This window comes from Tinamus guttatus, unplaced genomic scaffold (genome assembly GCF_059628265.1).
Source record: "Tinamus guttatus ecotype Peru unplaced genomic scaffold, ASM5962826v1 Tinamus_guttatus_pri_ptg000254l, whole genome shotgun sequence".
In the NCBI taxonomy this organism is placed as follows: Eukaryota; Metazoa; Chordata; class Aves; order Tinamiformes; family Tinamidae; genus Tinamus; species Tinamus guttatus.
In genome coordinates this window covers 28,768-50,319 of record NW_028288788.1, presented here as the reverse complement: position 1 = coordinate 50,319, position 21,552 = coordinate 28,768, and the positions used below count along the sequence as shown (strand labels likewise).

Below are 21,552 nucleotides of genomic sequence, written 5' to 3'. Positions count from 1 at the left end.
TGACAAATGCTCCGTGCAAGTGTCCTCACCTGTGCTCTGTTCCTCCTTGGCAGTGCTGCAGAGGCACAAAGCTCAAAGCAGCAGCGGGGCCGGGATGCAGCGTCTCCGGGTGAGTTGTTGTCAGTCACGGGAGCACAAATCCAATCCCACCCGCGCACGAGCGTTCCCGAAATAGCGGAGGGCCGTGAGCCATCGGAGCAGCGGGATCGCGCCGCTCCGGGCCTCGCTTCCCGAGGTGCTGCCGTTCGGCTGTACTCGCACAACCGCTTCCTACAGCCGGGAGCGCCTGTTTGGGTAACGCTGTGTTTGCTGTTGTTTTGTAGGTGAAATAGGATCCGTCTGCAGGCAACACTCGGCCTTTCGTTTATCCTGGTGATAAGCCATGAGCAAATTCACAGGGAAATTGTCTTAGCCTTGGATTAGAGCAGGATGGCCGGGAAAGGACGTGGGGAAAACTGGTGGAGGGACAGGAAATGTTGTGTCAAGCTTAACGAGCTAATTAGCTGCGGTGGAGGAAACTCGTTAGGGGACGAGGGTGGGACGGGGCACAAGGGCTGGCGCCCTGGGGGACGGTACCAGCGTCTTCCTGGACTCGCGACCGCGCAGGAGCGTCGGGATCCACGTTCTTCCCTGCACACAAGTTTGTTTCTCGAGTTCCTGACTCCGAGAAGCCAAAGACTCTCGGGTGCAATTGCTTTTCTTGTTAGAACTTGCTGAATTTGCTACCTCTGCACATCTAACGGCTCCTCCTAGATTCACTAATGTCACCCTCAAAGCTGTTGCCCACTGCACAAATCAAGCCATACTCCCTCCTGTTTTTCCTGTGGATGCTGCTGCCATATGTTGGAATCCCAGGTTCAAATTCCTGCATGGACTGATAGGATGCAGCCTGCTTAAGCACCAGGTAGATGGAGGGGGTTGGATTTGGGCTGGATTTGGCAGAGGGACCTGGTTGGGACCTACTGAAGTCACCCAAATGCAAAATAAAGCAGCGCCCTCGGGCCGAGGACTCGGTTCCTGGTGCGACAGGAACCGCTCGCGGCTTCGCTCCGAACCCTCCTTGCCTTAAAAACGGAGCCAGCGGAGGGAGTCCCGCGCTCGGAGGCCCTGCCGGCCCCGGCGCGCAGGGAACAGCTTGTTCCATAACGTGCTCCGCAACGTGCTCCGTCCCCGGCACGGCCGCCGGCGGAGCGGCTCGCGTTCCCGCTGCCCCGCTCATGTCCTGGCTCCAGGACAACAGATTTCGGGAGCTTCCCAACTCTCCAATCGAGGATTTTTAGGAGCGCCAGCGTGACGACAATGAGGCAGTTGAGATTCCTCAACACCAGGTTAGCTGGGAAGCAACTACTGCTGCTTAAGGAGCTTTTGAGAGAAGATAACTAAAAAAGGGCAAAGCGTTATTCTAAATACTTTCTAAATATGTATTTAAAAGCCTGTTTTGGTGAAGCTCCCAAGCACAGCATAAAACCTGAGGGGTTTTGATATAAATAAAATCCTGGGGCGTTAGTAGTGGTAAACAGTGATGTTAGGACCAATAAACGTTCAGCTGCAGGAAGCGTGCAGAGATGTGGGCCTGGCTGCTGCCCTCTATTTATTTCTCTTTTGACTGAATTTGTGGAGAGCCTTTTCCTTACGCCCTGCAGCGCTTCCCTTGGTTGCGGCGCATGCGGCCGGCACTTGCCCCTCGTCTTTAATAGAATCAGAGAATGCTGAGGGTTGGCAGGGACCTCTCGAGGTCACCTAGTCCAACCCCCTGCACACGCAGGGTCACCTAGAGCACGTGGCACAGAGCTGCGTCCAAGCGGGTTTGAAGATCTCCAGAGAAGGAGACTCCACAACCTCTCTGGGCAGCCTGTTCCAGGGCTCTGTCACCCTCACTGCTAAGAAATTTTTCCTGAAGTTCCTGTGGAACTTTTGGTGCTTCAGTAGCACCTAATAGCAGCCTAAAATGCCCCAATTTGGGGGAGCCTGCCTGGCCAGGCCGCCCGCAGCGCGCTCGAGCACGCGGCCTCGCTGCTTGGGTCTGAAGAACAAATAAACGCGTCTTTCTAATTCTAATTTATCCTGTTTCCTGAGAAGCCGTTCCCCTCTTCAGGGGAAACAGGGGAGAGCCATAACAGGAACAAGCAACCATCGCGCGCTTCCTGGCGACTGTAATGCCCCGTCGCTTCAGTGTATCACTCGTTGACTTTTATCTCGGGTGTTTTTTACTGTTAATGATTAGACATTAAACAGTTCCCCGGAGAAACGAGCTGTGCAGCGACTTGCCCTTGCAGAGTTTCCAGCGCCTGGTTTCGCCCTGTTGCCATGAAAACAGCCGGAGCAGCAGGAGCGACGGAGCTTTTGCCCTGTGGCCTGTTGCAGCCCCAGCCTTCGCTACCGGGGGCCTGTTTTTATCTCAACTTAAAAGCAAGCTAAGCTTGCAGAAGCTCACGGCGTGCTCCTACCTGCAGTCACGGTAGTATTGTGTATTCCCGGTGTGTTTTCCTTTGGTGAACGTTCCAGTGTGGATCAGGTCTTCTCCTGATCGCTAGAGAGGGTTTCGTCTCCTGCTGTGGCCTCGGAGCGGCCTCGGTGGCCCCGTTTCCCTCATGGAATTTCCCTCCTGGAAGTGCTGAAGTCCCCCCGTGCCACCAGCAATCCCAGTAACCTGGGAAGCTTCAGACACGCCGTGGTGGGAATATACGGGTGAATCCCAGTGACACTGAGGTCAAGGCCAAGGATGGCGGCCTTCGGTGGTGCCAGGCTCTTATCAGAGGGCTTCCAAATGTGTCACTTAAACATTGTGGAGGTTCCTGAGCAAAGACTTAATTAGTTAGACTTAGTAAGACTTAATTAGGCAAGCGGGCCTGGGCACTCCTGTGCCCTGCTGCTTTCTGCTCTTTAAGACATGGGCACCAACATATGCAGTCCCTTAAGAACACGGGTACCACGTGGTGGGCCGTGTGTCCCAGTGCCCACGATGGGGACACGGGCGCTTTGCACAGCCCCGTGTCCTGCCGTTGGCCCCGCTGCTTTGCCGGGGACCAGAGCCAGGTCCTTCCCCATAAATCCATATCCGAGATCTCCTTGATCTCGTTTATGAGATGCATCCGAACGTCTCATTTGCTTTCGCAGATTTTTATTCTCTCTCCCTTGACAAAGGAATCGAATGCGGCAATTTTCCTAACCTAAATAGTGGTGCTGAATGACTGTATTTCTGACTCCCCTTTAACTTGTACTTAATTTAAGCGTGTGGGTTTTTTAATTTGATCATTGCGGCGAGGAACAAAAAATGAAATCCTGCAGAGGAGCCTTCCCCTTTAGTTAAATTTGTCGCTGTCACTCCTTTTCTTTGACTTTCATGAGTTCTGCGGGCTATTTTTCTCCGCTTTCTTTTGTTGTAGCTTCTGGATTGCAGCGTTCCATTTTGGAGGAATACAATGCGGGTGTGTGATGGCTTTCTTGCCTTGGCGGCATCATTGTTGGCAGCAGATGACAAAGAGGGGGTGATTGACGGCTGACTAAGCACCCCAAACGCTTCTCCCCCCTTCTGCACCCCGTGGGGTTTTGTCTTTTTTGTCTTTTGGCGAGCGGTTTTCGGGGCGATGGAGCCATCTGCAGACCCAAATCCGAATTACACCGGGTGCCGACCGGCTCTCTGCCTCCATGGCCGTACCTGCAATAGCCAAGTCTAACCTTGGCTCGAATGAGGAGGAAATAGTGCCTGTTTCTACCCCATCGTCAATGGAAAGAGGGTCTTTGGAGACATATAACTAGTTTCCTCATCAAAAGAATGCTAGGAACACGGGAAATGCTCCAGCTGGTCGCTTCAAAGCTCGGTGCAGAAAGTGTTCCCTGCAGTAATGTTTTCATTGCTGAAAGCTCTTTTTTTTCCCTTTCTTTTAGGGCAACTGTCCATTTTTCCAAGCGAGAGAAAGCATCGGCCTTTGCGCTAAGGACAACACCTTGAGCACTCCCTAAACAGGTATGTTTTGTGCAACGGCGCGCCGCAAAGTCATCCAAAACATCTGTCCTGCCTCGCCGTTAATTTTTGGAGTCGTATCCTCGGCTCCCTGAAGCAGGAGCCTCTCGTGGGACGGGCACCCGGCTGCGCGTTCTGCGCTCGGAAAGACCGTGATTCCCAAGGAAAGATCAGGGCGTACGAGAAGGTTGTCCTCATTCAGCATCCTCGGGAAGGGCCGTCTCCTCTGTGATTAAAAACTGGCCTCTATTTCCTTGCCCTGTGCAGAGTTACAGTGACCGCAGCCATCGGTTCTGCACACTCTGTGCTTGCAGGCTACTATTACTATTATTTTCAATAATAGTAATTTTTCAATATTTGGGCTCCCCTTTCTGTCTCGGAATCCGTGTCCTGCCCCCTCGTTGCTCACAGGGACATTGCTTAGGCGTCTGCCTTCTAAGGCTGTGTTTCTCAGGGGGCTGATCAATAAATTCTGCCTAAACTTCAGACATCTCAGCTGTAAAAATTGGAGCTTTCAAATACTAGGAGAGGGGCTATATCTCCCAGCAGTAAAGTAGGTTCTCTGGCCTTTGCAAAGGTAACTCTTTGGTTTTAACTCAGACTTTCAGATGGAGACTACTCCTGTTTTCTTGCTGGAGAGGTAAACTATGAAAGTCCATGTCTGTGATTTAGTTGCTCAAATTCCTTTTGATTTCAGTAGGATGTTAGGTGTCTAAAATCCCCCAAGGTCACACAGAAAAACAATTTTCCCATGTAGCTGTCACCTGTAATTCAGACTTTTTTCCCCCTGAATTCCATTCTCGATGATGATTTTTAACACAACAGGGTATCGCCAGTCTTTTTAGATGTTATCATATACCCCATGAGAGGCACAGTTGGGCCGTGCATTATCTGCCTTACAATTCCAGGTGAGAAGATTAAAGTTTTGATGAGGTTGTCCAAAAGTACCTGCAAGGTTATTAGTTAAAATTGACCTACCTTGAAGCAGCTCTTCAGCTTCATTCCTCAGGGCCGCGCAGCAGCAGGGAGCTTTAGCACAGTTACTCGTTGTCCCTTGCACATAGGTTATTTTTTAAGCGATGCCCTTAGCGTGTTGCTCTCCAGTGCCCTTTCCTGAGCCTGGTTTTGAGTTTGGGATCCTGAGTTAAACCTCCAAGAGAGGGCAGTGCATCCCCGAGCGCAGCGCGGCTCCGCGCGATCCTGCTCGTGCTCCGAGGAGCGGCAGGATTCTCCGGCAAGTTGAGTAATTGCAACTCCCTGAAACAATTTGCAGTGAGTAATTGACTGGCATCCTCGTTAACAAATGCACTAGGAGCTGGGTGTCACCATGTGACCGTCTGTCCTTTCCCCCTTTCCTAAGGACGTCCTCGGGCTGCGCTTCCTTGCGTCATTTTGTCCCACTTTTTGCACTTGGCCTCCCCTCCACGAGAGCGGGGATGCTTGGGGGTACTGCAGGGCCTTGTTGTGAGTCACAGGGAACTGGAGAGCTAATTTAAAACATAAGGACATTGGGGAGAAAAACAACAACAAAGGAAAACTAATGGAGACGTCTGCATTTCCGTATTGTGTTAGGACTCCAAACAGGAAACGCTTGTGCCAATCTCTGCCTCAAAAGCAGATCTGGTTGCTCAGATCTGCGGGGTTTTTTTTTTGGAGGGGGTGCATCTCCCTGCCCCGTCTGCTCTGGGCTTTTTAGCAGGTTCCTGAAGTCAGATTGAGGCACAAATTGTCACTGCCAGATTTGGTCTGTGTTGTCAGGACCTGTTTGTGGGCACTTTGGTTGCTCTGCACGGTGAGTAACCAGCAGCTCGTTGCTGCTGCAGAACATGCACAACAGCTCCCTGTTCCTATTTATGAAGCAGTGTTTTAATGTTATAAGAAGACAGGGGCTTTATTGGTGACTTACCTTTGCAGAAATAACCCTGCCCTGGCCTAGCAATCACCGATACATCGAGAGCACCCTGTTTTCCCTGGATTCATTAACACATTTATTTCATTTTCTTGCTAATTGACTAGACAAAATTGCTTGATAGCCCCTAGAAGATAGGGCACTTATATAAAAGCACATTGAAATCACCTCAGAAGTTGCTCTGAGATAAAAAATGTATCCCAGGAGAAGCATCCACATTTAAATGGAAACGATTAACCTTGCTTCTAAATCCTTCCGGATGAAGATATTTGTCTTCATTTCTTTTTCACTTCATGCAATGGCAGAATAAGCTAGAGGCATAGAGCAATATAAAAGTTCTTTCAGGTCACTGACACCCTCCAAAAAAAGAGGGTTTTTAAGCTGTGCAGCAGCTTAACAGCTGCTTGAAACAGGAAGAGGAGCTGAAAAAATATCCCCCTGCAGCAGCAAGGGAGAATCCATTACGCTGTAAATACCAAAGGGAAGCACAGATGGATTCCTGGAATTTATAATTCTTCAAGTGCCATCAGATCCATCATAAAAGTGCCCTGGTAGGGGTATAGATATAGAGATATATATAATCTTTACTACCACGATGCTTAGGTTTAACCTCATCAGGAGTGTATTGTCACTGGCTTGATTTCTTTAAAATAGCTGGAGCAATTTGCTAAAAAAAGGAGTTTTTATTAGTAATAAACTCTATAAATAAATATTGTTCACTGCAGTCACTCAGTTTGTTGTTCTCAATCAGAGCTCTGAAAGGAGGAAAAGGTGATTTTTTGGAGGGAGACAAAAGTGAATTGGAAAGTTCAGAAACATCCCTAGTGTATCCCCTAGCAAAAGGGGACTGTTGCTACAGCACATTCTTGTTCCATTAGTGTTTGTACATTTTGAAATTTGATTTTCCAAACAGTTTTAGGAAATTGGCACCCTGTAAGTAAAGCCTTCAGAAATAGCTCTCTCCTGAAATAAGTCCTGTTATTTCCATGGACTGCTCTTGAGTGTGTTACTGGCTCTCTGCAAGCTTGGAAGTGTTTGACAAGATCCTGCTAAGCAGAGTTGTAACCCCAAATATTTCCCGAGGAATTAGTTTGTCTTTTTAAGAATGAACTCTCGCGAATGGAATGCTGCTGCCCACGAGGTTTATTTTAACCTTTTCCCTCTTTTTCCTCGGAGGAAAAACAAAGCCCGGGCGGGAACGCACGGTCGGGAGGCAATTCCCCAAAGCAGGTGCCGCTCGGAATGGGCCTTTGGAGGGACCTGGAAGTGACAGGCGGGTTGGTTGGTTCTGCTCCAGGGTTTGGAGGCCGGGAAGGTTGATCCCGGAGGTGTGCGGAGCGCTCCGGGAAGGCTCTCCTCCAAACCTGCCCTTTTTAGGGCTTGCGGGAGCTTCCAGAGCCAGCTGCCAGGACAGACTTCCCAGCAACTTGGCAGTTTGCAACACGCTTCCAAGAGCAAATGTGCCCTGGCTGCGGCGGCTGTTCCTTAGCAAAAATCCTGGGCCGCGCGCTGGAAAACGGCAGGATTTCTGCGGTCAGGGAAAAACGAACCTGCCCGTTCCTTGGAGGAATTAATGGGAAAAACTTAAACTTGACAAATGATCCTTTGCCATGGGCGTTTGGTGCTGTTTGTCCATGTGTTTGATAACGGTTTACTGTTTATAGATGTGCATTTTTAGAGCCGTGATAAAGTCTGCGTCTGGAGCAACAGCTTTTGCCTGCTATTAGAGGAAAGCAGCAGAACTCAGCCCAAAGCTGGTTATCCCGTTAAGTGTGTGATTCCAAGGGCCTGCCCCTTTGCTGCTGTGGTTTTTCCTCCCTTTGGCTGAGTTTGGGGGCGCTGGCGGTGGCTCCTGGTTATCCCATTCCATGAGTCACGGTCCCGTGCGGAGCCGGCTCAGCAGGGCCGCCTCGGGATGCTTTAATGTCGGCCTATGGAGCAGCACGTAACAGCTCCCGGGATTCCCGGTGAGGGATCCGTCAGGCATCTCCAAAGGAGCCTCCTGCCGTTTGACAGCTGCGTTTTCCATGACTGTCTGCGTTACATAACGGGGTGAATGAGCGCCATGGATCCGCATCCCCGGAATCCGCATCCCGGGCTGCGGGCGACGGCCTGGGCCTAGAGCAGGAAGGGGTAGGGACGGCTCCTCCGCTGCCGGTCGCATCCCGAGCGCTTCTCTCCGCTCTTTTTTCCCTAAAATACACATAAAGGCAGCGGGGTTGCCATCTTATTTGCCGTGTGACGCTGCGTCTTTGATTTTTATGCTTTGTAACATTTTCAAATCCCTTTTAAAAATCCTAGGGCGTAATCAAGACGAGTCTGTGAATTGTCAGCATTTGCCTGTTCTTTAATCTTTTTTTCCTACACTTTCGTATTAATCCCCATCGGAGTTCTGGCCTGCTCCGAGATCTGCCGCTGCCGGGATGCCCGCGGGAAGAAGGTGCCCATGGAAGGGCCCTTTGGCTTCCCGCCCCATTCCTGGGCCGGAGCGGCCGATCCGTCTTCCTCGTGGTCCCACGGCTCCGAGGGAGCTCCGTCCTCGGGGGATGTTTGACGCTGCCAACGCTGTCGCTTCCAGCTAGTTCCGAGATGAGGGGCCCTCCGCGTTGTCCCTGCCCCCCGAGCACACCCGGTCACGCAGGGCCAAACGTCACCGAGGGTTTTTCCCAAATCCGCGGGCCCGACACCTCCTTCGGGACGAGTAGCTGCGTGTACCGGGAATGGCGGAGCCGCTCCGACCCTTAAACCGGGAATTTGGGGTCCTCCGCTCCGGCTTCGTTGCCGGCAAGGGCTGCTATGCACCAACCCTGGAAGGGAGTTTCAGGATGTGCATCGGGCGCGCAGGAAGTGGCCCAAATTCCCGAGTTTTGGGTCCGTTTTGAACGTGTCCGTGCACCCAAAGGCAGGTGTTCCGGGGTGGGCGCTCGGTGCCCAGCGCGTAGCCGGTCCCTTCCCCTTTGCAGTGCAGGGCGACATGCCGAGTTTTCCCTCCCAGCAAGGACAGACCGGCCCCTCGAGCCGGTTCCGAAAACCCGGCAAACAAAAGGCTCGTTTCCGCGGAAAGCCAAAGCTGGCTCGAGCTCCCCTGCTCAACGGGAAGGAAAGTTGTTGTTTTTCCCCTTGCAGACTGTTCCCGTCTCCACTTCCAGCTCGAACCTCTGTGCAGGAATGGTGCCCACGGGAACATCCCTGGTTTGGGGCTCCCTTTGCCGACCGGAGGGCAGCGGGCAGGAGCCCGGGCAAACTCATCACCTCCTCGCACGCACCTTGCAGGGCCGAGCGATTTGCTGGCTAAATCTGTTTGCAGTTTAGAAGCCATCATTATTTTTTCAGGCTATAAAACTACACGGAGCTTGGAAAAACTTGGGAGGCCCTGAAGTGGGGGCTGCAGCCGGGCTCTAACGTGGGCTGTGGTTGAAGGGGGCGATTTCCCCTTTTGCAAAGAGCAGCCAGCAAGAAGCAGCGGGGTGCTGGGGAGGAAATATCCGCTCCTTTCCCTTCCAAAGGCCCTTTATCCTATAGGGAAGTGGCCAGGGATTGTGTTTGCTTATTGATGACTGCGCTTCCTCCAGAGCGCTGCTCTCCCTCGCCCTGTTACTGCATTAACTACTGCTTTATTTGGGAAGAGCCTGCCCTTGGGATGAGCAGATTCACGGGACCGCAGGCCCTTTTGGACGTTGCTGCTGCGTTCCGGACCCCCGCTCCAAAAGGTGAGCTCCAAAAGGGGGGCACTAGATGATCTGTAGAGGTCCCTTCCAGCCTTAACGATGCCATGTGGATAATTCCATGGAAAATGCACCAGGGCGCGCGAGGAAGCAAGAGGGCTTGCAGGAATTGATCCTGGGTTTTCCTGGCGTGTGGCTTTTCCTCCTCATTTTATGCACCCTGCTTCAGGTGCACACGCGGTTTTGGACCTGGCTTCTGGTGTTTACCTCTCTCCCCTATGTGCATAACGCTCCTCTAATCCAAGAGTTTTCAGCTTGGATTTCCACCCCGTGGAAGCTCTCGGAACCTTCTGCGCTTCCAAAGGCGACCTAAAACTATTAGAATTTGTGTGAAACTGTAAAGCTTCTTGTTCTAACCCAACATTAACCTAAGCAAATGGAAGGGAAAATGCGCTGTCTCAAAGCTGTACGCGCCTGGATATTTGCACCAAAAGCTGCCACTTGAGTCTCGTTCCCTATATGAGGGGGAAAAAAGTGATTAAATTTTGATTAAAAATGAGTGTTTTGGCTAGGGGACTGTTCCTTTCATTTCCTCCATCTGGGGAAGGTGGAGGCAAGAGGAGTGAAGCAAACCGTGGCCTAAAACCCAGCAGACAGTAAGTGGCATGTTTTTACTCTTTAGAAAAACAAACAGAAAACCTTGTTTGTGCTCAGCAGCGAGCGGGGAAAACAAGCCGAGCTGGGTTTCGCCTCAGATGGCTTCTTGGCATCAATCCACAGCACTTGCTCACGACAGCTTTGACTTCAGCGCGGTAAACCGGGCTGACCGGAGCGAGGTTGAGCAACGCTTTACTGGTAAGCAGGAAGGCACACATCCCAAGGAGGGCCATAAAATGATCCAGCAATATCGAGACACGGAATAGCTGCTTGTGGCTTAAAGCTTCCTCTTAGTGTTCTTAATGTTTTCTTAAGACAACTCATTTGTAGTCCTGCCACACTTTTAACTCGTGGTGTTGGAAAGCTGTTGTGTGAAAGCTGTTGTGTTTTGACCATGAGGCAGCAGTTGCCCTCATTGCCAAGAAGGCCAATGGGATCCTGAGGTGCGTTAAGAAGAGCGTCTCGAGCAGGTCGAGGGGATCCTGCCCCTCTACTCAGCCCTGGTGAGGCCACATCTGGAGTATTGTGTCCAGTTCTGGGCTCCACAGGACAAGAGGGATGTGGAGCTGCTGGAGAGAGGCCAGCGCAGGGCTACAAGGATGATCAGGGGCCTGGAACATCTGCCCTATGAGGAGAGGCTGAGGGAGCTGGGCCTGTTCAGCTGGAGAAGAGAAGGCTGAGAGGGGAGCTGAGCAGTGTCTAGAAGTACCTCAAGGGAGGCAGTGAGGAGGATGGGGCTGGTCTCTTTTCAGTGGTGGCCACTGATAGGACTAGAGGAAATGGCCACAAACTGAAACACCAAAAGTTCCACAGGAACTTAAGGAAAAATTTCTTAACAGTGAGGGTGCCAGAGCACTGGAACAGGCTGCCCAGAGAGGTTGTGGAGTCTCCTTCTCTGGAGATCTTCAAACCCGCTTGGACGCAGCCCTGTGCCACGTGCTCTAGGTGACCCTGCGTATGCAGGGGGTTAGACTGGATGATCTCTAGAGGTCCCTTCCAATCCTAAGCATTCTATGATTCTATGAAGGCTTGCTTAGCAGAGGACTCTCTAGTGACTTCTTTGCTAGAAATATGTGTAATTTTTCCCCCACCTGTAAGACAAAGCTGCAAATTCCTCTCCCTCATGGTGGGCTTAAGCTCAGCATTTGTTGACTCTAGTGTCCTAGCTACATTGCAGCAAAATCTAGGGCAGAATATTTAAGCGAACTCTGATCCAGTGGTTGTAACATTGGTTATCTCCAGTTTCAGAGGCCACAAATTCAGATCAAGTGTCAAAAATAAACAGCGTGGCCTCCAGGTCATGCATATTACTTACAAAACAAGTAAAAGTGTGTTCACTGCCAATATGTGGCCGTTGTATGCAACAGAATAAAGATGTGCTTGGAAACGTCATAAAATTCAAGCGAATCAATGCTGATTTCAGAATGTACCCAGGACATCGTGTTCTTTGGTAGAGAAAATTGATACCCTTAAAAATGGACAACTGAGGTGACTGCAGTGCCTTTATCACACTGATTATTGCAGTAAATATTGCTGTAATAAAGGTAGCCAATGCAGTGGATACATAAGTCCGATTTATAGCTTCTCTAATAATGCACCATCTGTTTAACAATAATGCCCTGAATTCCAGTTTCCTTTGCGGAAGTTGCTGGAAGGGGATCCCGGAGCAGAAAATGTGCAGTCCTGGAAGGAAGCTGCAACTGCTTCATTGCAGCAGGAAGGTGAGCGACAAGAACCGTCCCCTTCCGCCACTTCCAGGATGGTGTCAGCATTAATTTATAGTCAGCATCCATGGATTGTGCAGCTTTAGGGCTGGAAAATCCTGCAGGAGGTGGTGCTGGGCTCTGCTCCACTCTCCTGCTGCCCTTATTTGACTCCTGTTCCTACTGCCCTGGTTTGACTCTTGTTGGTCTGAGGCCGCCAAGTGATTCCTGCCCCTGCGGAGCGGCGCTCCAGAGCAGCGATCCTTAATTAGGGAATGAGATCCACAGATTCCAGGGGACACCGGTCCCTCTTAGTCAGAAGACGTGAGAGGTTTGTGTGGGAGCCCTCCTTGCTGAGGGAAGGAGCAGGATTGAACTTCATCATCCAGTTGCATTAATTTAGTTTCTTTTTTTATCTAGCCTTGGTTGGAACATTTGTACGTACTTGCCAGCGAGTATTGCAGAAACAGGAGATGCTGCGAACACTGGCGCTCTCATTTCATATAATAGGATTTTTGCTCTGTACTAGAATATTAAAAACTGGAAATGTCATGTCTTTTCCATGGCCTTTAAGCAGAATGGTTAGGGCAGAAGCAGCAATTTCAACACATAATTTAAGTACCTCATTTGTTCCCTCCTGTCTTCTCTGAACTTTGGCATCACATTACACAGAATCTGCTCCTTTCTGCAAGTGTGTGACAAGGCAAAACTACCCTTTTTTTCATGTATTCTGCTGAGGGCAGCTCTTACAAATCACCTCATTCCATTGAAATTATTAAATCATCAGTTCCAGTCTTTGCTATACAAACCATCAGCAGTGAGACATTATCTGTTAGTGCTGACTAACAGATCTGCAATTAGTAATCTGCAGTTAATGAAGCTGCATGGTGATTAAAGCCTCATGACTTTTCTATAGAAGAAATAAGTTAACTCTCAGCTGTACTGATTTCAGTTGCCCTAGAGCTTTGTATCATCTTGGAGAGTAAATTGGTGTCATTATGCTAAAGACTCGGACCAGTTGGGCCATTCTGTGTTTTCCCCGTGTGTCCCCATATTTAAATTTGGGGATGTAACCTGGAAACCCGGATGGAACCTCCGCTGGTGGCCTAAGAAGCAGATGGGCCACGTTGGACACGTAGCTTTGAGCAGGGAATGACACGAGATAAAGACGTTTGGGGCTGCTCCGACCTCCCGGCGTATTTTCACGGCTTCCTTTTCCAAGCCGTTCTCCGCTGGGTTTCCCACCACTTTGGCTTTGTCTTTTGAGGGTTCCAAGGCTGTGTGCCACATGGGTGACGATTCCATGGGAGCAGGCGTGACGCGGTGGCGCTTGGCCCGTTCTCATCCCACGTACCCGTCGCTGCCCCGCTGTTCTCCAGATGTCTGACTTTTAAGTGCAGCTGCTTATACAAAATACATAGGAGCCTTTTAATGGTCTCTACCGACACGCTGCTATTGCTGTTGCAACACAATAGCTGAAAACCTCGCAGCAGGAGAGAGGCTGCAGCGCGGCGACGTTAGCGGGGCTGTTTTATGGCCACCTCCTTCTTTGTAGTTCAGTATTTTACACTAATGCTTTCCATGCGGCCACCTCGGCGGTCCCTCCTCGCAGAGCTGTTGTTTTTGTGGCGTTTCCTTGTCGCTCCTCTGGAATACGGCAGGTAGGGCAGTGTAAGCCGGGAGAATCATAGAATCACAGAATGCTGAAGGTTGGAAGGGACCTCTCGAGGTCACTTAGTCCAACCCGCTGCATACGCAGGGTCACCTAGAGCACGTGGCACAGGGCTGCGTCCAAGCAGGTTTTGAAGATCTCCAGAGAAGGAGACTCCACAACCTCTCTGGGCAGCCTGTTCCAGTGCTCCGGCACCCTCAAAGGCGAGGGGACAAGCCCAAGCGAGCAGGAGTTACTTGATGTCATTAAATGCTGCTGGCGTGGTCCAAACCTGGCTGTTCCCGGGAGCTTCGGACGGTGCCGCCGGCGGCTCTGGGGGATCCGGAGTTGGGGGACGCTCGGGACCCGCTGTCCTGCGCTTGTGCAGCCGCCGCATCCCTCCTTGTGCCCGTGTCACAACACAACGGGCACCACAAACCCCGGGCAGAGGTGACACCGACCCGGATGTCCCGCGCGGTGGCGTCTCGGCCGTCCCCATCCCGCGTGTCGGCAGGTGGCAGCACCCCGCGCCGCTCCGCGCTGTTATTCCTGGCCTGGAGATTCCTGCTTCCCATGGCTTCAACACCGCAGTCTAGACTGACGGATGGGCAGGATTCTTCTCCTCTTAGGTAAGCCAGACATAGGCGCCCATTATGCAAATTCCCAGCCGGTGCGTTTCTCCGTAGCATTTTTCAAATTGTCTAAATAAGGTGCTGTTTCATACCAAAAAAGAAAAAAAGGAAGGCTTTTGGGTGGCTTTCAGTGACCTTGACAGCTAAGTTTGAGCTTTTTCACTTTTATTCTATTTGGGAGATAGGTCATCAGAGCTGACTGAGTGGCATCGTGCCCAGCAGCTGGCCAGATGTTCACCAGGAGGAACCAGGCTGGAGAATGAGCTGTCCTGCACAAAACAAGTGTCACCTCCAGCTCTGCTGGCCCTAAGGCTGTCGATGCAGGTATCTCTGTTCAATAGGAAAACACTGCACGGGCTAAACAGGGTTTCCAAGCACGGAACACCCGTCCGGAGGAGCCTTTCCCTGTCGGCTGCGAAATCCGGGCTGAGCTGTCGGCCCCGCTCAGGGACTCATGTGAAATGGGCCCTGGGCATGACTCAGTGCCCGAGTGGGTGGCCCTGCATTGGGATGGATTGTCCAGAGCGGCTAGAAATATCTGTGGCTTTTTCTCCTTTTTCTAGTCCGTCTTTTTCTCTTTTTGTAGGGAAATTAAAAGCTCCTTTCAGGACTGATGACTACTGGCTGTCATTGTCCTTACGAGTTCAAGATCAGAGAGCTTCTTGTCTTGTAGTTATACAAGCACCAATTTCTGAGCAATTAGTATTTCTCTACATGCTTTTTGATATGGTTCTGTGGCTAATTTCTGTTCTTCTGCCCTCAGTCTGAGGTTGCTTTAGACTCTTCAAGCCTAGGAGCAAACAGATTGACATAAATAGCTGGAAGGAGATGACTGGAGACCTAATAAGACGCTGGTTGGGTCAGTGTCTGGCAGCTGCCCAGCAAGGCAGGGCTTCAGACCGCAGTTAGCACTGCGGGGTGATCACATCTCTTCTCAAGAAAACATTGGAAAGCTTCCTAAGCTTAAATGCGCTCTGCAGGCACGTGATTTTCTGGAATTAGCTGAATGCGCTGCCGAAATCTTCGTAAATACATATGCCCTCGTGTTAGCTAATGGAAGCAACAAACGTGGCCGTTTTTTGCCTGTTCTCACCCTGCCAGGACCTCGGCTGGCCCCGTGGCCACTCTCTTTACACGACAGCTGTCGGCTTTGCTAATGTTTCTATTTACCTACCTCTGAAAAAGAAAACAGCATCTATTTTAACTTGCAACACTAGTCGTGCTTCGAACAATACTCGCGTTGGGCCATAGTCAATTTGTTACTTATTTTTTTTCTTAAGCTATTTAGAGGGGGGAAGGACGATGACCTCCAGCCGCTCCGGATGATCCATCGCGATGGATGGGCCCCACTCGGACACGGCGTCGTGCCCGGCCGTCGCCGCAGCCCGCGAAGCCCCTGTGCCTGTTCTGGAAGCGCCTCTAGCACCTCTGAGATCCCGGATCAGGGAAGGGGCTCCGCGTTGCTGCGTCCGTTCTCGTTGCTTTCTGCCCTCCCGCGCGCTCCACCTGCAGCAACTCCCCATCCAAAGGGCTTTCCTCATACCAGGAGCAGTAAACACAGCGCCGTTTCCTATTTTCCAGCTGCTCGACTGGGATAACAATCAGATTTGGGGCAAGAGATGCAGCCGAGGAGCTCTGGAGACCCCGGTTTAGAAGAGGTCCAAAAGGCACGAGTCCCTGAGGTCACCCGCAGTGCTGAGATGTCCCCTTCTTGGCAGCACTAGGTTGATGTTACCGTGAGCTCGCCGCCTTAGTCACCAATGACAGGGCAAAGCTGGTGTTTGTTTTGCTGCTGGCACCGCCGCGTGGCACGCGGGGCAGCGCCCGTCACCTGCGGTGACACAACGCGGTGGCATCGGCAGCGCGGGGGACGAGGCGCCCGGTCCCGCTGCGGGCGCCCTATTCCGAGCACCTCGGTCTGGTTTTGTAAGCGGCGTTGGAGCGCCCTAAACATATCTAATCAATGCAGAAAAAAAGGAAAATAATAATAATAACGTGTTCACTCTGGTTTTAACCCAGAACTTCCCTTGGTGAGATGGGAAGGGGCTACATGGGGGAGCTCTGGAGTCCTGCAGGCAGGACAGGGCTCCGGTCTGTCCTGGGGAGCGATCTGACCTGCTCTAAACCTCGCTCTGCTTGAAGTGCAAATCCTGGAGACGGTGCTGGGGGTTTAATGCAACTGTCAATTATCTTTATGATTGTTTTCTAAGCCTCCGGTGTGAAAGCCCTGGTTCTCTTATCTGGATCTCGCCGCGTTTGTGTTTTCGAGTTGCAGAATAGTGTTGCATAGGCAAGCTTTAATTAAACAGAATTGCTTATATATATCTTTCTCGGTACAGATACGTGTAAAAGTGCTTAAACAGCGTTAACTCCCCGTGCTGTCAGGCCGTCCCGGCGCAGGGTGCGCGCGGAGCTGCCGCCGTCCCGACGCGTCTGCATTGCTCAGCCCTCAGCACAGCGATCCCCGTCCTCCGCACCGGCTCCTTTGCTCCGGATTTGCCCAAATTCCGCTTCCTAGAACCGTCTCCAGGTCACTTAGACTCCCAGATATCTTTATTAGCTGCCCTGTGGCATTTGAAATCCTGTTTGCACTTACTAAAATAAAACGGGTATGGGCAGCTCGCAGTTGCTCCTTGCTGCAGTTGACTCTGGAATTACCTGCAATCCCCAAATACCATTTGCCTGAGTAAAGGCTGCTGGAGTTTGCACATTAGGCAGCCAGCTCTTTTGGTTAAAAATCTGAAAGGAAAGTTACTTTTTTTGATTCTTAATGGCAATTTTGAGTGGGGAAATCTTCCTGTGAGGGATTTCCGTGCTCGGCAGCGTCCCCGAGCTGCTTTTCCGTGCGGCTCTGCAGCGCGGCCGCAGGAACCGCCGTGCAGTGTCAGCCGAGGGCCAAATTACTCAGCACTTCTCCTGCATGCAGCTCTGCTCATCCCTACCTGTTGCTTCTCTCAACTCGATTTATTGTGGCTTTTTTTTCCTCCCGATTTGATGTTAAGGGACAATCCAGGCTGCATCAGCCCGAGGCCAGACATTTGAAACAACTTTTGTCTGGGAAAAACAGCCGAGGCAGAGGTAGGTTTTTATTCGTGTGGACTTTGTGTGTCATCGTGAGGACACGTCCTCGCGTGCCAAGTGCTCTAAATCACTGGGCTGGAGGAAACACCCCCCTCTGCAGACAAGACTTGGGCTTTCCTTGGAAACCTCCCATCGGAGTACGAGCTTGGCCTGATGTTGAAATTTAATTGATTTGCAGCGTCTGGAAACCGAGCAGGAGCTTTTGGCCATTAAAAGAATGAGGTTGGACCGAGTCTGATGCGCGTCTGTCCCATCAGCTCTATTAGGTGCTTCTTGCACCTGCATCTCCTGCATTTTCTTTGCTGCTGCTGCTCGTGCGCTCGCAGCTCTTGCAGAAGCAACGTGTTATTTGTGAAGCGGCTTCGCTGCGGTCCCTGCAGGAGCTCCCGCCCTGGGGCCCACCTCAGCCTTGCACCAAAGCTGCATCTGCAGCAGAAGACAAAACACCCGTAGCAACAGGCGGATGAGCGGCAGCATCCAAGAAATTTCCTTATAAAGTATTGCTACAAATGCCGAGCGCTGCCAGCAGGAGCGGCCCCCGCTGCCAGGAATTCCTCTCCTTTTTCCTTTCCGTGCTGCAATAGGGACGGGGCTGCTGCCAAGGTCCCACCCTCGCAGAGCGGCGGCTGCAGAGCGTGCACGGAGCTGGACGGCTGCAAAATGCACATTTTTGCGTCTGCCACAACCGTCTGCAGGCAAAACGGGGAGAGCTTTGCAGCGCGGCTTTTCAGCCTGCCCCTGAAACGGCAAAAATGATGTTTGAAGGGCTCTGAGCGCTGCTCGCTGCCCCTTCTCCCTGGTTTCGCTATGAAGAAAGCGTGACTCATTCCAGCTGCTCTTGCAAGTTGCCTCTGCAAAGCAGCTCTGCTCTTGCTCTCGTCCACCCTGCAAGCAAAGGAGCTAAAAACAAATTAACTGCTCATTCCTGCAGGACAGGCAGCTCCATAGGAAATCTCCTTCTCCTGCGCTGTTGTGTTGAGCACAGAACGGCTGCAAGGGGGAGAGCCCCATAGCGCGTGGCCGAGCCCGTGGGGCTGGCCCGGGCTCAGGTGAGCTTCGCTGTGTCCCCAGTGTCCGCAGGCTCCCAATGCTTCGGCACGGGGAATACCGGGAGCTCTCGGGGGCGTCCCGGTTCCTTTTGAAAAACAAGCTTAGCTCGCAAGGCAAAAATGCATTTTCCTGCTTGCGCCCTGCAGGGTGTAAAGGTCTGTTTAGCAAAACCAGGTCCTTGGTCGGCAAATGCGTTTTCACACTTGGGTGGCTGAGCCCGGAGCCGGGCAGCTCCCGCTCGGGAAACCGGAGCACGGGGCTTCCGCACGGGGCTCCGGCCGGTTCCGAGCTTCTCCCTGCCCGGTTAACGGGTCTGCGCTGGTTGTCCGGACGGAGCGGCTGAGGTCTTGGCGCTCCCTGCTACGTGACAGCGATGAACGGACCTTAAAACAAATCCTTTAGCGTCCTGTTTAGCCCCTTTTGCAGCGGGACATGAGCTCCTGGAGCCAGGGATCTGCTCCCGTCCACCTCTCCGTCCCGCAGAAGGTTCCTTTGGGCTTGTTGCTGGCGGCCGTGCCGGCCCGGCCGAGAATCCCGTCTGCTCCGGAGCGAGCGCCGCTTTCTGCCGGGGCCGAGGGCTTCGGGATGGTCTGCAGCGGCCTCGCGGGAGCAGGACGAGGAGGAGGAGGAGGACGAGGAGGTCGGTTGCTCTCCACGGCCGCGCTCTGTGTTTTTGCCCCAGGCTCTCCGTCCTTGCGGCTTCGCTGCGAAACCAAGGGCGAGAGTGACTTAACCCACAGGCCTCATTTACCCAACGACAGCGGGTGCCTGACAGGGCTGCAGGGACCAAACATGAGCCCCAGCAGCCACCAAAATGACCTTTTTTTTTCCCAGAAAGGCTGCGTTGGAGGGGAAGCTGCAGGTCTGAGCGCGTTCGAGCTGCCCCGTGCGGTCACGGCTGCTCCGATGCACAAAGCTCCCGGGAGCCCTTTGGAAGGGCCCGATCCCGTGTTCCCCCGGGATCCCCGCCAGGGATGCCCGTTCCGATGCCCTCCCTGCTTGGACTTCTCAAGCGCCTCCTCGTTCTGCCCCGAGTGTGTGAGAAACTCTTAAAGAATTTGGTTCTGCAGCATGTGCAAAAAGCCCTCGGCTTTTCTTAATCAGATGCAACCATCGCTGTGCGTCTGTCAAGGGGGAGAAGTTCGAGACTGTGGCAGCCTCTATATATGACTTGTTTGGTAAACCAAGAGAATCCTGGTTTAAAAATAATAATAATAAAAAATCTGGGGCGAAGTGTCCTGCTTCTGTCTCCTCGGGTGGCCTTGCCCAGGTTGCAGTGTCTGGAGCGATGCTCCGAAACACTCCAGGTTTTTGTAACCCGTGTTGTTTCTCCGCTTTTCTCCTTTCCGAGGATCTCTTGATATTTTTAGTGCTAAGTTTGTGTCAGACTAAAATTTCGGGGTAAGAACACAACTTCTGTGCGTTTCTGTGAAATCCAGTCTGTGGATTTCAAATAGCTAGAAGAAATAAGACCGTGGGACTCTGATTTTGGGGGATAAACATATTTTATATCACAGCATTGCTTTGCCTTGTCACATGGCTGCTTCAGTAGAATAAATTTGCTTTAAAAGACCCAAACCAACCTGCTGTTTAAACAGAATTCCTTGGCATCTTCCATCACAATCAGCCATCACCCTTAAACCTCCTTTCCCAGGGACCGTGTTTGCTTTGCAGGCCTCGGTCGAGCACGTTCCCAGGTCGTGTTTGGATGCTGTAACAGAGCAGCCTTCTTGTCAAAGCAACGCGAATACCCTCGAGATGGCAGCAGCCGGAGCGCATGGGAACGCGCTGGGGGTGTTTGTTTTTCGGGAGGAGTTTGGGCTGGTTTTGTTGTTCTGGCCCCTCGGAGCAGGGCTCTTGCTGGTGGGACGCCGCGAGCTCCCGTGTTCCCTCCCGTGCGGGTCGGCTCTTCCCTTTGCTCTTTTCCTGGATGTGGCTGCCGGCTCCGCGGGGCTGTTTGCACCTCTCTGCTGTTGCTCGTGCCGGGGAACGGCCCCCGTTCCCACGGGCGGGTGTCGGATCTGGCGCCGCCTGCGGAGCCGGTTTCCAGCCCGGGACATCTGCGCGTGCAGCTGGGAAGGGCATTAGCGGCTAAACCCGACGCAGGCTCCGCACGGCGCTTTGGGGAGCCCCGTTGCCTTTGGGGGGCTGGAAGGGGCCCGGGGGCAGCGCTTGGGGAGCTGGAAAAGCCCCACGTTCCCTCCTTCTCCGATCCCGCCAAGAAAACGCGGCGAATTTGGGAATTTCCTGTGTGCCGGTGACTGAGCGGGGACTCAGGCACTTCCTAACGCGCGGGTGTCACCGCATGTCCCCGCCGGGCTGCAAGGGCGCGCGTTGGTGGCCGTCCCTGCTGTCCCCGGTGCCTGGAGCACACGGGAATTCCCTCGGTCTGAGCATGGTCCCGTTCTGCAGTGGTGTCCTCCACCCTTGGCCCGACATCTCTGCCCTTTCTTGCTGCCGTTTCCAGCAGTTTCTGCTCGGTATCCTGCCCTTCTCCTTCCCCAGCGCGCGGAAGTGTGAAACCTGCATTTCAGAGAACAAAAAAATGGTGTTTCCAGCATTGATTCTTTCTGTGCAACGTCTCGCTGCTTCCTTTTCCTCCAGCAAGCAGCAGAACGAATGAGGTTTGTGGGTCATGTGCAGTTACCGGTTAATCCTCGCCCCTTTCCTCCCCGTTATCTTGATGGATTTATTTGGGTTTCGGGGCTCGCTCCTGCGTGTCAGCAGGAGGCAGAAAACACCGAGCGCCGCTGCCGTGCGGCTCCGTGAGCCCGGAGCTCCATTGCAGTCCCTAAGAAATAGCTTTATCCTATGGTTTCTATTGCTTTAGCTGCCCGGTGTGGAGCCCTGAGCTCGGGACGTCCCGATCCGGTGTCCGGAGCGGCGCGTGGAATAGACCGAGGGCTCCAACCTTCATCAGGTCTGCTAAGGGGCATGGGAGCCAACAGCTCAGCAAAGCGGTGCTTGACCTTGGCCTTCAAACGCTCTCATCAGCTTCTGGGTGCTCTCAGTGCCATCACGGTGCCTGCGGCTCATTCCGGAGCAGGAACACGGGGATTCGGAAAGCCCATGGAAAAGGGATCCGCAAGTCGCCCTTTGGATTTGCAGGCTCTGCCCAGCGCTGTTTCCACATCAGCCAAGAGGCCCTTTAGCTCCCAGGGCAGGGAAGCAGCTGGGAAGCAGCTTAAGTGGTGGCGTGTTGGGATGGGGAGAGGTGCAAACAGCCCCTCAGCTGCTCGT

The 21,552-nt window shown here is 52.5% G+C and overlaps 1 protein-coding gene across 1 annotated transcript in view; it reads left to right on the top strand.

The window, feature by feature from the left end:
* Positions 1–3,888: 3,888 nt before the first annotated feature.
* The window catches only part of GNG7 (G protein subunit gamma 7), a 36,306-nt gene continuing 18,642 nt past the window's right edge, over positions 3,889–21,552 (top strand). Inside the window, exon 1 of the mRNA XM_088526826.1 lies at positions 3,889–3,967. The gene's annotated coding sequence lies outside the window, so the exon portion shown is untranslated. The remainder of the gene's footprint in view (positions 3,968–21,552) is intronic.